The following is a 15,840-nucleotide window of genomic DNA, read 5'->3' on the forward strand; positions in this document are numbered from 1 at the left end:
TAGCATAGCGCGAGACACGCGTTTGCTATCGGCATAGTTAATTAAAGGCCGATTAAAAGCGACGCCTTGACGTGCCGACCTATCGCTAGAACTATCTCGCTACGTAAACACACGATCAACTTTGCATAAATTAGGTCTTGTCCGGAGCTACTTAATTGGACGTGTCGGCCAAATCGTACTATGGTTATTTTAAACTTGGAAAAGCAAACTGAAGCGACGTACTAACATAACAGGTGACTGCAAACGTACGTTACATGATTTAATATTGTATTTTAAAGGGAGCAGATTCGTTTTCATGGTATTTTTAATTTTTATGGAAATGAGCTGCGAAACATTAATGTACGTATTTCATGATGTTTATTTTTTATGGAAAACAATGGAAGTAGGTACACTGTGTTACTTTGAATATTGAATAATTAAAACATACTGCTTTATATGTGAATTTTACATGTGAAATTTCGTTCTATAAATATTAATACATTTCACAACAGGATAATAGAATACCTCTGGGTTTTCAATAGATGTATCAATAAATTTAATAGAACATATCGGTGCACGTTTCAAAATTAAATTTCCAACGCGTGAGAATTGTTGTGGTCCTGGACTTTTACACGAAATTTCTGGTAGATCGAATATTCGTGAAACGAATGAAAATTTATAATAACGACTCACGATATCGATTCCTTAAATTAAGTATTTTGCTTTCATAAAATATCCAAAATATAAAACTCGTTGGAGAATTTAATGGCAGAAACTTTCTTTCATTGTGTCCATAAAAACACGAATTTGCGTAAACATCCAATTTACAAACGACTTGGCAATTTTCAGCGATAACCGATCAACAGTCGAAATAGCCCATTTAAAATCAATGGATTAGAAAGCTCGCCTCGTTGGAAACGCGTACAAATAATTAAATATCGCTCATTAAGGCGATTAAATAGCGAATCGTGTCGTTGGTACACGAAACGATTACGGCACTCGAATCGACAGGTACATCGATTACTTTCACGAAAAAGTAAACGAGCTACAAGCCGATTCGCGTGCAGTAACCACAGTCGCGTGTGTTACACGCGTTCAAACGCTACTCGTAACACGGATGCTTGTAACAAGCCCGATTCCGCGGTAATTAGTTGAAATAATTATCGTCCTGTAGCCTTCGTTCGTGGTTTGCCTAGCTATTGAAAATTTATTGCAATGGATTGAAATTGGTTAAAATTTGTCGAAAGACAATTTGCGATGCTGTTTTAGGCAAAAGTTGGATGGAACAGCGTGATTATGGTTATGTTTAAGTTAAGAACTGTATATTTATATGGGAAGATTGAATCGAGAATTGTAGTACATCTGTAATTCTAGGAAATTTAAATAAAATTTTAGTTGTTGTTAGTGGTCAAACGAAATTTTAATTAAGCTTGATTTTCTAAATTTAAGCTCGTGTAATAAAATCATAGGATTATTCTAATTATACATGACTAGACTGTGGATTCTTATGCATTTGTACGATGTTTCAAAGTGCAAAATTGCACAGACTGTATGTTATATGAACGTATAAAAGCATATGAAATATTCAAAGTATTAATACTTTCTGCAATACTTAACGTAAATAAAACAAATTTCCACCGTGGTTCTATTTTGTTAAATTATATTCTCGAATATATGAATTTGCATAGAAATACGCAGCTTGCTCTTAACTATCAATAATTTATTTGATTTAGTATTTTGACTATCGATAATCTCGTTAATTGTTAATATTTTCGAAGTATTGATATTTATAGTATTGAATATGTGACTTGTAAAAAAAATGTTGTGTCCTGTGATGTGATTGACAATCGACGATAGAATAAAATTTGATAATATCAAGTTTCATAGGAATATTTCACCATTTCGGTCGTTCGAAAAGTTTCTTTCGTTTTATAAGGAAATAATGTATACACAACATTTTTCGTTTCATATTATTTTATCGATTTACGTATGATCCATTTTGTTTTATCAAGATAAAAATCACAACGTTTGACAGATTAGGTTTCATGTTTGTATAAAGATCCGTCGTTGTAAAAGACGTGTCTGTAAAAGAAAGACACTTTTCGGACAACCTAATAATAGTAATCTGATCTAATCCAACAAACAAGAAATTCAAAGCCATTTCACGTATGATTTCAAATATACCTAAATGAGAGCAACACTACTCTCGGGCAACTAACCAGTAAAAAAAGACTAAACATAAAAACGATATAAAAGCTCATAAAAACAAAGATAAGAATGGTACGTACGGTTTTTACGTAAATCCAGAAAGAATTAACGCGAAGCAAACTCGACTATAAATTTCATTCCAATATCATATATTTTCACTTTATCAGAAAATAGAACCCAATACTCTGTGAATACTGCAACAATACCATCGAATATCTACTTCGGTACTGTACCAAATGCGAAGAGACGAGGCGCAGCTTAAAGATATCTAACAATGTACAATCATTTCCAACTGATACAACACAATATAAAAAATCTCTGTTTTCTAAAAAGAATTGAACTTTCTGCACCACTTATAGAAACATACAAACCGTACCAACTTGCTAAGCAACTGATTAATTACCTGCTAACTAACGATACTAAATAAGGCAACTGTGACAAACTAAGCATGTATTTAATAAAATAATTTAACTGTGACCTCACTAACTTTATCGAAGGATGTGAGGATAAACGATTAATTTAAAAAAAGTAATAAATTGAAAATAATTCTAGAAATCAAATTACAAACTAGCTACACGGATAGTTACCGAGACATAAACTACGATAGATTAGGAATCTAATCGAAATTTCTTGGCATTAGTTTCATCGACAAGTTGGTACAAATACAGCGTTAAGCCGGCGGGAAACGTGAAAACTCGACTTTCCAGGGGTAGACGAGATGTGTATCTCGTACAACACGATCTCAATTACATGGAGAGCGATAATCCGGGCCTTCTGAACCAACTCTCAATAAGCAAGCTTCCTCTTTCGGAGCCCACGCTGCTTCTATCCGGTCACGCGGATCGCATTCATTCCGTTCGACTAATTAAGCCTCTAATCAAATGGTAATTGCACGAAAGTCGAATCTGTCTGTCGGCTCTTGGTCATTACGAACGACCGTGTTTCGTCAATCGTTTTCGAGTTAATTAATTATCAAGCCGAACCACCGACGAAATCACGTTGCCGTGAAAATTCTATTGTTTCAAGCGTCGTTTCGCGTCAAACTATTGGAAATTTCGATGATTTTGGATTGGCTGGACGATTGGAAGGTGTCCGATTTTGGACGTAATTATTTGTTAAGTTTGTAGGTATTAACGGATAAATAATTTTACAAGATAACGAGACCTAATTTTGCGTTATTGGAAAGCTATACGTTATCGATGAATCTGTATGTGATTATTTGGTGGAATCGTGAAAATTTATGGAAATCAGTGGATAGATAATCTTGGAAAATGATGAAACGTGATATTGTGTCACTGATTGTCAAAGATGTTACATTATCGATGAATCTATATATGATTATTTGATGGAATTATAGAAATTTGTGGGAACTGGATAAACGGTTTTGAAAGATAATGAGACGTGATTAATTGAAAAGTATTAGATTTTCGACGAGGTTATTTGCAAGAATTAATGGACATTGATAGAAATGTAAGAAAATGCTATAACAGCCGTTTAAAAGATGAGCTTGGCGTCCTGTTACACGAAGAAAGAAATATTCGATATGAGTTTGATTCGACTTCATCGAGGGGATATTACACAATAAATTGCAGTCTTCGAAAGGTAATTATTGGGACGCAGAAGGGTTAATTAATTCACCACTCTGCCACAAAATTAATTCTCGATCAGTAATCATGCTTTACCATAATAATACGGCAACATGTTTGGTTTCCAGTTAGATAGGAACAAACAGAGTAATGCGCATTAAGTTTATGCAGAAGCGCCACAAAGCGATTAAAACATCACTAAACTAGCTACCCAAAATAATTACAGAAATTTTATTCCTCTATTATATATTATATATTATATATTATATAATACTGTCTCCGAACGATTATTTCCTCTCAATTTTATCAAAAAAAACTAACGCTCAGTAAAAAGAAGAAGATTTCATTGCCTCGCATAAATCACTTTCGATATTTATCAAAAATTGTATTTCATTGAAATAATTCCATTTGCTTTCTCACCACTCAAATTAATCTGCCCTTTTGTCATTCTTATTATTCTATCCTACTGATCGAACGAAATAAAGATAATCTGAAATCAAAAGAAGAAAATTCCATTCTTCCTTAGAAATCTATCTTTTCCTGAAACGACGTATCCTTCCTCTTTCTCTGTTTCGTTTTTCAAATCGAAGCTCGGCCAATCCTTCGACAAATTTTATTGGTCGAACATCGGAGTCGTCAGCGCTTAATTAATCATGTGCCAGCGAGCCAGGCTGACCTCGACGTCACACGTCGAACTTATATCGGATAATCGATACATTGTGTCTGTGAACTAGAAAGAATTGGGTCCGGGTTGCACTTGCGGCCGAAAACAGGGGCGTGCACACCACTGCACGGCCAGGGAGTTGCTTCAACCCTTTTGTGGTCTTCTGTCGGGGTAAATTCATGGCTGATTTCACGCTGGACGTGATTCGGTTCTCCGATAGGGAAAGTTGCAACGTTGATAGAGTGACGATGTCGTCTGGTTAACGATACAACTGAGATATCAGGGATATCCTTGAGAGCACTTGGGCCAACTTTTGAAGCTGACGACGTTGATCGATAACATGAAATCTTTGCGCAAAGAAATCGTTTTATCTGTATCTACATCTAATGTATTTACAGTATACGAATGTATTACGTATTAATGTATAGAATATTACAATATACTAATGTATTGTGTATATTGTTATTAGTACCGTGAACTTTATACAAATTCATGTTTTTATAAATAAAGTAGTTCAAAGAGTAGAAATTAAGAACAACTTTGTCTAGAAATCTCTAAATGTTCTAAAGAGTATTTCTCTTTGGATATTTTCTACATTCTTCAATATTACAATATACATCCTGGATAAATATCTTCAGTGTACTAATTAATATATTGAAATCAGCAGCAATTTTTCACTACATAATAATTTCCAAAAATTGATCTGGAAGGAATTATGTATATACAACAGAATCATCTACGGTGTACTAAAAATTTGTTACCGAGTTCTAATGAATAATTTTCTCTTCAAATTTTGAGTCTGCTCTCTCCTTTCACCTAATATATTATGTCTTTTGTTCTCTCAACATCCTACTGAGTAGGTGCTTTCCTTTGAACATTTTTTCATATTATAATATACATTATGTATGAGCATCTATAAAGTACTAATTAATAATTTGAGATTAATAATAGTTTTGCACGGTATAATAATCTCCAAAGGTAAATGTAAAAGGAATTATTTCCAGACTTATCTACACCAAATTCTTGCTCACCGTGCTAAATGTTGTTTTGATAAAAAACCAGAAAAAAATTCTTTTTTAAATCGGCGACATAGAAAATATTTGAAATAAAAATTCATATGGTAAAAAGTTGCTTCCCACGTGTATTACGTTCGGTACAACGACTCTCTTTTCTTAGGAAGTGACTTTTTTTTATAAAATAGCCGCTTACAAAGCTGGAATATTTTTCATTCTTTTCAACGCGTCACTTTTTACAACGAGAAAACCCGCCCTGGAAAATAAACGTCCGAACAAGAACGTTCCCTTGCCAAGGGCTATAATAGCAAAATGATTAAAACACGAATGCAGCTCGTGCGACAGAAGCGTAATTCCGTCTCATTATCGCGATTGTTTCATTTTACAAACGATTCGTTCAAACAGCTCGATTGTTAAATATGACGTGAAATATTTCGAAGTATTCTTACATATATTTTATTTAATCAGATAATTAATTAATTTCACAGAAATGAGTTAAAAACAGGTATGCATTATTGGACAAGAGTTTGAAATCATTTGTTTAATTCTGATTACGCCATTGTGAAATCTTCTGTTAATTTTCTTATCGATTTGAAATATCTGTACATATTGTACGCGCTATATGTACAATAGATACTGCTTCTTTTCAGAAGCTTTCTCATCAAAGAGTGCTTGAAGCTAAATTGAAGTTGTTAAAGTAGCTCTTTTTCAGCACTTTTTCTGTTTCTTTGAGTACGTAGATCTCTTACATTTTTTATCGTTTTCTCGTATTAAAAGTTATCTCAGAGTAAGATGATTTCTCATAAAAGTAATTCCAAACAGAAATATGTCGATTTTTGACGAAAAAGAATTTGAAACATGTCAATTAGGAACTTTTTATTAAATAAAAATCCCAATCTCCAAATCCTGCCATCCGGCAATAAAATGCCATAATTAACTAAAATGACCCTAAATGTTTTTTTTTCTTAACACCAACTTGAAACTCCCTACTTGAAAATCTTTTAATTCCCAAATATTCTCATTCTGAAGTCGAAGATCCTTCCACATTTATTTTCTCATTCTGCTACCTCTTGATTTAACTATTCTTTTCTCCTTCTTTCTTACTCTAAATTTCCACTTTCTCATAGAATACAAAAGACCCCGAAGTGGTTTCCTTCATAAATAATAAAAATCAACTGACAATCGGCTTAAACGAGCCAGCTACGTTCGCGAATTATTAAACCGAAGAATGTGCCGTCTCCTATGAAGATTCATCTTATCTTCTCGCTTTCACTTCTCACCATTTTCCCATCTGACAGTGAAAAAACTCACTCGTCGACAGTTTATTCGGCGTATAAGTTAGTTCATTTTCACCTAATTCATCTGTGGCACCGTCTTGGAGTCGTCAACGTGACCTTAATCGACGGAAACGAACGAATTGTTGGTTGATTTACATTCACGAGAAGAATTATTTGCGAGCATACCTTCGCACTAATCTATCACGGTGAGCAAGTTTTCCAGGAAAATATCTTCGATCGTTACCGCGATGAAAACAGGGCTGTTTTCCTCCTCGATCCGATAAAGTGGGGAAAAACGTTCGAAGGGACTGCGGATAAGCGTTTTATGAAAAACCGAACTCGTTACCGGTGCAGGATAGGGTCTAAATTTTCGCGATTCCACATCATCATTCCTTTAGACAAGCGAAAAAGTTCTCGTGATTTCCGGAAAAATTCTCTTCTCCGAAACATGTTCACTTTTTCATAGGAAAAATGATGAGAAATAAAACCCTTGTTAAGGCTTTCGACGGAAAATAATAATAAACAGCGCTAAAAACGAAATAATTATAGGAAACGATATATGACATCTGTAATTTTTTAGGAGATTCTATTATAAATTCATTTTAGAGGGTTTTATTGATATTAACTTCAGAAACTTCTATTGTATAAGCGTGGAATTGAAAATTGACAGAGGCAACTTTTTTATAATTTTAGTTAGGTCGATTCTAACTAATTCTACTGATAAATAAATAAATAAATAATAATAAAAAAGTAAAGAATGCTTTTAAAATAGGCAGAAAGAAATACAATTTCTTTTGTTGAAATAAAAGTTGTAATTTACTCGTATGCAAAGCTTCGTGGAAAGGTTCTCAGCTTTTCTATATTGTTTTGAAAAAGTCTGAAAAATTGGTATTAAATTTATTCCAAGTATTTTAAATATAATGGAAAAATGATGTAATGTAAATTCAGAAACAGTAAAAGTCAATCAATCGAATTCTGTTTGTTCTTCGTCCATTTAAATGTTATAAAAAATACCAAACACTCGACTACAATTGAAAAACCCTGGCAAATGAAATGAAAGTGTAGCACTAAGTGTGACTAAAAGGTACTTTGTGTTTGTGATACCCTGTATGAATAAAAATTGGAAGAACGCTGTAACGAATACTTTTCTACGACGATAACATCGAATGTTCATCGTGGAAAATTTATTAAATAGTATTTCATGCTTGAAAAATTCTTCAAGAATTTTCGTGAAGTAAACAACAAACACCAGTCACAAGCGTCTCGTAATTACACAAGCTCGCAACATGAACGTACACTAACGATTAAGAATTTGTGACACATACGTCCAAAGGCCACCCTCATGCAGTACTTTTTCAGTCAAATGACGAGTTACGTCAAAGCGAAGCAACATCAAAAGCAAACGTACAATACACGAACTGAAAATTATCAAAATATTCGCGAAAATCATGGGCACCTAAATCGGACTCGCAGGTAGTTGAGCGTAAATACGCAAAAGAAATTCACAAAACGTCATCGTAACAGAGATTCATTTCTTCGTAGAGTCCAATCGACAAAATTACAAGGGAAACGATTCATTTTTTCTCTTTTTCAGAATTTAATCTGAAAACACGGCGGGAAGCATTTTTTAAAAGCATCGTTAGCGGCGAAATTTTAAGTTGATGAATCTAAAAATATTTGCAGGAACATCGAGCTGTTTTATTTAGAAAGAAAAAAAAGCTTTCACATATGATATCCTTATATTGAAAGATTATTAAATTAGGAAGCTATAAATATTTCATACAGAATAGAAATAATTACGTAAATTTCTCTAGGTAATTATTTATTAACTATAATTATTATAATTCGTCAAGAATTTTGAATTATTTCAGTTGAAGATAAAAGTTTTCCGTAACTTCGCGTAGAAAAATGTTACAGTGTTAAAAGGAGGAGACATACAAATTTCTATGTGACGATTATCAGTTAATGACAGTGAAATTGTTCTAAATAAATTTCGTAAGAAATTTTCGAAATTCTTTTATCGAAAGAGTATGTTGCTAATTAAGGTAATTCTTTCTTTCAATTTTTCATGGCTTGGGGTGTATTTTACTTACTTCTCCTGCAATTTAATGAAAAACACAAATATCCTATCAAAGTATAAAACCATAAATTTCGAACTACCAATCAATCACAATCTAAAAACGAAATCTTTCCAAGAATCGTCCCTCGAAAATGTCGAAGAAAATCGCGTTAACTCTTCAGTCTATGCTTTGTAATTCATTTAAAATGAATAAAACAGCCCTGGCAAACAATAATATTTCCAACGATAAAGACACAACGTCTCTTTCGATCAATTAAAGCACATGCTCGTGACGTATACAATTTATAGAGAATTGATTTTCATTAATTAAGTTAAGATATTTTACGTAAAAATATTTCATTTCTATACCAATGTTTCATTTTATAATATAGTAAATTATCGTACTAAATACGAGCACACTTATGTGCGTGAAAATCGTAATGTAACGAAAGATAACTCTAATTGAGTTCACAAATACACATTAAAAAGGGAAACATCAAGGGCACACTGTCTTACGATGAAAAATATATCTTACGACTATTTGCACTATCCATTTTCTTCTCTTACTTTGCATCTATTACTTTTTCATCATCAGACTCCAATATCTTTCTTAATAACAGAATTCATTCATCTTCATTGATAAAGCTTAAAAAAAAAACTCGTGCATAAAGAGGTTAAAACATCGATGAAACGATAAAAAAATGACTACCATACAGACACTTCTACCCCAACTTTCTTGCCATAGAACTTATATTTCATAAAAAAATCCCAAGTAAATTAATCTCAAGACCCGTGAATACACAAAAGCACCAAGGAAAAAACGTGATATTTGTAACGATACATGTAATATTTCCACACTAATAATTACACCTTGATAGAACCATCTCTAAAACTCACAGTCAGTGAAAGGAAAAATAGAAATCCGCGCGGAATTGGACCGCGAGCGCGAGGATCGCAGCCGACTCGGACAGTTCGGGGAAACTGTCGGCACTGTGACGCTTGTCGAGGGGTTTTCTACCCCCTAGTGCCGCCACCTGAAGCCGCAGGGGGTCCTTCGGGGCGCGGGTAGTTCTATGTGTGTGTGCGCAAGTATCGAGTGTGCACGAGACCGACTCATACGCTCGCAAGAGGCTGTCAGGAGCCTTCGCCGTTTCCATGGCGATCGGCGCGCGCGTGTTGCTCGTCCGCGCGCCGGTGCATGCGCGTGCCCTCCAGCGAACCGCTGGCAACAGGTTTTGGCCCTCGCCAACCCCGGAACCAACAAACGCAGATAGCTGCTCCGGGCATTCCCGGATAAGGACGATCGAGATCGATCCTTGCTACCAGCAACGTACTCTTGCTGGCTCGTGGGCGCGCACAATGTCCCAAAGCGACTTGTTTAACAACGAAACAGTCTACTATTTTAGCTAATATATTTGTTTCTTTCGTGTAGAATTTCCATTGTATAGAACAGCGAGGTGAAATTATTGGAATCACGTAAGCTTCAACATCTTACAGTTCAATCTCCAAGTTTGTACAGTGTTTAACCCTTTGATTCTAGATCGCTTAAGTATCGTTCACAAGTTGTTGAATTGCGAGACAAGCCTGGCTTGCCTGGCTCAACCATTACAATAGCAACAGCAACGTTATAAACAACCGCTAAACGCTATTAATTTTCCTACATGGACTCGTCTTTATATAATTCACAATATTCCAAAACCGAATAACTATAGAAGGAGTCTACCATTTGAGTTATTTTATTTATGTTTCTCGTGTAGTATCTGCATTAGATTAAATCATTCAAGCTGTAACATCTTAAAACGCAATCTTGAAGTTTGCTTAGTCATTAACCCTTTAACCCTGGACCGCTTAAAAATTGTTCATAGCCGAATTTCACGAATTACAAAGCAAGCTACTTAGTCTGACTCAAATAACCTTGCATATTGTATTATTTATTTTCTAATATAGAATTATCCTTATATAACATACAGATTGTTCGAGGATGTAGTATTGCATGATAACTGGAATAGTTAAATGAATAATTCAATAAATAGTTGAATGACAGGGGATGTTAGTGCACAGGGTGTTCGCGGAGAATCCACTAACTTCAAAATTGAATTGCAAAAAGGTTACAGAATATATCGCTTGATTTTTAGGCAAGCGAATTAATTCCGAATTACAAGATAGAAATGAAATTTTGACCAATTCGTACCAATCCAGAGAATTATACCTGAATAAAGTTATATATGATAGCAAACATCGTGCGCTACTAGATACTATCCCTCGACTTTCGATTCGAGGTCTCGCGTTACTTTGTTGGAGTTGCTGAAGGATGATGGCCTGTCTACTTGACGAAACGACAGAGAAGAGTGTATAATTTCAGTTTCCGTTGTTAGATTTGTTTGTTTGTTGTTTCATGGATTATGATGGTTTTTGGTTCAGATGATTCTGGTTTGAGAGTGATGGATCTGGAAAGTTTTGTGAAGTTTACTTTTGTGACGTGATATGTATAACTCAACGGTGGAAATAGCGATGATTGAAATGTCAAATTTATATGAATGAAGTTCAACGAAATCAAAGTGAAAAGTATAAATAATGCAAAAGAAAAAGCAACATTTTTTCGTATATTCACTTTAATGAAACTCGTTCACCTGTTTAAAAATGCTAGAAATAATTATTGTAGCTCTTTTATCGTTTTGGGATAAGTCCAAATAGATTTAGGTGAATTTTTCACAGTTGACTGTCTTTTTACAATTTTCGCGAAAGCTGTCAGATTTTCTATTGTACGAATTTTTTTCCAATAAGAAGTTTTCCTGATTTCATCGATTACAATTAATGCTATGATTTATCCTGTCATCTAGGTAATTTCATTATGAAAGATGTTAGGGGTATGTACATATTTCATCTCAAAAGTCTTCTCAGAATTCCGTTATTTTTAATTCGCGTCTCACATCACATCGCATAGGTATCGTAAAGCAGACATGTGCCGACTTAAACTCGAGTCGCGTGCGCTGAACGAGTTAACGCAGCTTGAGGAATATTTGCCAACGTAGTTATTGTACTCGTGAAAAAATTTTATTGCATTGTAAAGTTCGAAAATATCGTGCTATGACTTGGATAATTATCCAAAAGGCGCCTTATATCCTGCGGCTTATCTTTAGCAATATGAACCGTTTAAGTCCCAAACAGCGCGCTGTATAGATTTTCTGTTGTAAAGATCCAGTATATTTGAACGCTACGGACGTCCGATTTTTCGTATTTTGTATTTCATTTTTATCTTCTCAATAATGTTTATTGAACAAAATTTGAAATATTTATAAACTAATAATATATATAATAATATATAATTATTATATATAATTTATATATGATTATAAATGTATATATATATATATAATTATATATAATAATTATAAAATAATTGTATATAATTAAATTATATATAATTATTATCATATACAGTAATATACAATTATTATATATAATAGCATATATAATACTATAGATGTATAAATAAGACGCTTGTTTCTCTTCGCAATCAACACTTTGACTGCCACGTTGGTCATATACCACGATTTCTTCTGTGACGCCACGGTGGTCATTGGTGACCTGAGCGTTTGAACTTCTTACAATTGTAAAAATTGAATGAAAATTGACAGTTAAGATATTTTGAATATAACCAATAAACGAAAGATACTTTGAAATAAAAAGTGTCCCATTGAACAATTAAACATTTTTATTACAATACCAATAAGAAAAAAAAGAAAAAAATGGGAACAAATCTTGCATCTAACGATGCACTGTGTTTGCATCTGATTTTGGCGTGGCAGTCAAAGTGTTAAGACAAGCGCTATCGCGCTGTTCAGGATTTTTCCACCCTGTTTTTCAAACACCCCTGCGACTCAAACGGTTAATTTAATTGTGCAAGAGATCTCTAGTGCCTATAAATCCTAATTCACGACTCACAAACTTTCATCAACGATATTAACTGTAACATGCAAGAATCGCCGAATAACATGTAGCTTATGAAATTTCGCTAACGGTATTAGTTCAATTGTCCGAAAGATGTCTGGTAACTCGTAACTTCTGACTCATAAAATTTCACTAATAACATCGATTCAAATATGTGAAACGTTGTAAGATGCTTCATAATGCACGGTAGCGTATGCAACGCGGAACAACAGGCGTTCCCTTTCACCGTCGCCGTACAAACGACGAGACCGTCTTCGTGACCGTGTCCGCGTACAATAAACGAGGTCGAGAGACTCGACGAGATCGACCTTCGCGCCATGAGAGGTCGCGTTCGCCTTCTTTTATAGCCAAACACTCGACACGGAGATGCCGATTCCTGGCTAGCCTTGTCACTTATCGTCAGTCTCGATCGAGACTTCGACCTCGTTATCAAGCCGTTTCACGAGTTCATCTTCGTGCACGCGCGTCGCCCCATTGATCGCGAAGAATAGCCGCGTTACGTAAGAACCAAGCGGTGGAAGAACCTTTGTCGATAAGCTGTGAATCGTTCTTGCTTTTGTCTGCATACAACAGCCGTGTCTATTTCTGAATAGATTCACTAAAGTACGATAGAAGAATGTTTTGCTTGTGCGTAGATACTGTTCTGGCGGGGAACGGGGAGGAGGGAGGGGATGGGGGCGAGCATTTAACAGCACGGCAATATTTTCTGGTTTTCACTGTAAGAGGGTATTGAGAGCGGAAAGATTTGAGAAAGGGAGAAAGGATTTTTGACCGATGGAGATAAGAAATTGAATGTTTGAAAAATGCGCCACTGATTGTATTTGTGTTATTCGACTGAATTTTGTAATTCGAAGAGAACATGGGACAATTTATTATTTAATGGACTAACTTATACATGACACGCTATTGATTAAACTGTCGTTTATTTGAATTTCATGAAATTTATGTTGTTTGACTGAATTTTTGTGATTTGAGAAAGAAATGGATAAATTCGTTGTTTAATGATACAACTTATGTACGATATAGCAATAGATTATTATGTTCGTACGCTATTATATCATTTTAGTGGAATAACTCATTGTATAATTATATATATAGGGGAATAAGGGAAATGATGCGCCCAGCTTTTGATTAGAAGCGGATTAACCAGATCCGTGGATAAAGTTTCGGGTCCACTGTAAACCTGCAATCACTTTATCTTGCGGATGTGCACGAAATAGGGCATGAAACGTTCGAGTATTCGACAACTTTGGACGGTATAAGGTTAGCTGTTTACAGGTGTCGTAAAAATAAAACGGTTTTTATTGCAACGTGTTGAGTTATTGCTTGAAGTGTGTTTTACAGAACGGTACGCTTTGAGAACGTGAATCGAATGGAACTCACTTTTCCTCAACTACACATACATATGTTCGAAACAAACAAAGAATACACTATTGTTCTGATACTAAAATAGTTGGTTAGTTATTAAAGTGTATGTAAATTCAACATTGCGTAATATCTTCTTATAAATACATATTGTTGTTTTTTTATGGAATTTATTATTCATTTTTTTTTTTTTTATTATTTATTTCCAAAAAGAATCAAAGAGAATCAACCAAAATTTGTTAATAAAATAGATTTCTTTCTTTTTTTTAGAGAGAGATAGTATTGAAAAGTATTTTAAATTGAATTTTTAACTCTGTTCGCTTCACTCAGCAAATATAATACAATTTCATTGTTTATTATAATCTTTACAAAATTCATTCGAGGAACATAGGCAAGAAATAAAATACTTTACAAGTTCGTAAAAGATGCGAGAAACGTATTACGAAAATGGCAAACAAATTTTTGACAAAGGACAAATGAAATTATGGAAATGATGAAAATTGAAAAGTGTTGTACAAGACATTTCAAAGAACTAAACGGAGTTGTAATATACTATTCTCTCTCTAATATATCTATATATGTAATATTTAAATTTCTACTGGATAATTACTTACTCATAAATTAGACGTTATGTCATCGAGAAGAACCAGCTGTTAGTACTACTTCTTTGTTCCTTTAATGAGAATTTCTTCACTGACAATCACGTGATATCGACTCCGACCAACTCGCACAGCGGTAACAAAGTTTCGAAAAGAGGGCGGAAATACAAAATTGAATTTCCATCGAATACGCCCGGCAGCAATTTCACAAAGGCACTGCTCGAACATGCGGCGGCCATCGCAATTTGCTTGGCAATTATTATTCGCGAAGCATTCCGCACGAGGAACCGGAAGAAAGAAATCTGACCGCGAACTTTCGAGTAAGACAGCGCGCGATACGCCAGCCTCGAATTTCCATAAAAATGAAATATACCCGGCATTCGCACTTTTCACCCATCGCCGCGTAAAATAACGAGCAACGCTCGCGGCACGAACTGCAACGCGCAATTGTGACGAGCGGAAGTTCTATGCGTGATTAAGACCCATTTTTAGCTTTCACACTTCAACTTGAGTAACTTCGTTGCACATATGTTCATGCAGGTAATCGAACACCTGTAGACACATTTTATGAACTGAATTTATGTAGACACATTTTATAACATGCGTGCATTTTATAACATGCGAAACATTTTGAAATTAACGCTACTATAAAAATAGGTTGTTATGATCAGGTTATTAAAGCTCAAAATCAATCTGGAAATGTACAGGAAGTGGCTGGCGAAAATATTTGTAGAGATTGTTTAGTCATGTTCAACTGCTGTCGGGGTCACCAATTTGTGGTGAATTGTATGAGGATCAATAATATAGAATAACAAGAGCTGTTGCAACCCGTCAAATATATTTGGAATAAATTAAATAAATATAAGTATAAATACTGTCGAAAGACGCTAGTTGATTGTATTCGCAACGATAGTGTATGATCACTCGCAGATAACCAGTACACTCCATTAATCACGTATGATAGCTCGTACAATATAAAACTCGTATGACAACTCAGATACTAATTCGAATAATAACTCGGATAATCTGACTCGCTTGCGATCGCGTCCGTTTATTTATACTGGTCGGGGGAGAGTCGGAAAATTCAAATTCGTCTTTATTCGACGGTTGCATGTAGCGGTGACATTGTTTTGGCCGGA

The 15,840-nt window shown here is 34.6% G+C and overlaps 1 protein-coding gene across 3 annotated transcripts in view; it reads right to left on the reverse strand.

Annotated features, from left to right (window-relative positions):
• LOC126916660 (ras-related protein Rab-37-like) overlaps window positions 1-15,840 on the reverse strand; it is a 172,181-nt gene that overhangs the window by 54,700 nt on the left and 101,641 nt on the right. The window contains exon 1 of one of the 3 annotated variants that reach the window (XM_050722689.1): window positions 9,684-9,800. The exons of the other annotated variants lie outside the window; for them this stretch is intronic. The gene's annotated coding sequence lies outside the window, so the exon portion shown is untranslated. Of the gene's footprint in view, window positions 1-9,683; window positions 9,801-15,840 lie in introns of those variants that run through there. 3 annotated transcript variants of the gene reach the window in all.

Source organism: Bombus affinis, chromosome 5 (genome assembly GCF_024516045.1).
Source record: "Bombus affinis isolate iyBomAffi1 chromosome 5, iyBomAffi1.2, whole genome shotgun sequence".
Taxonomy (NCBI): domain Eukaryota; kingdom Metazoa; phylum Arthropoda; class Insecta; order Hymenoptera; family Apidae; genus Bombus; species Bombus affinis.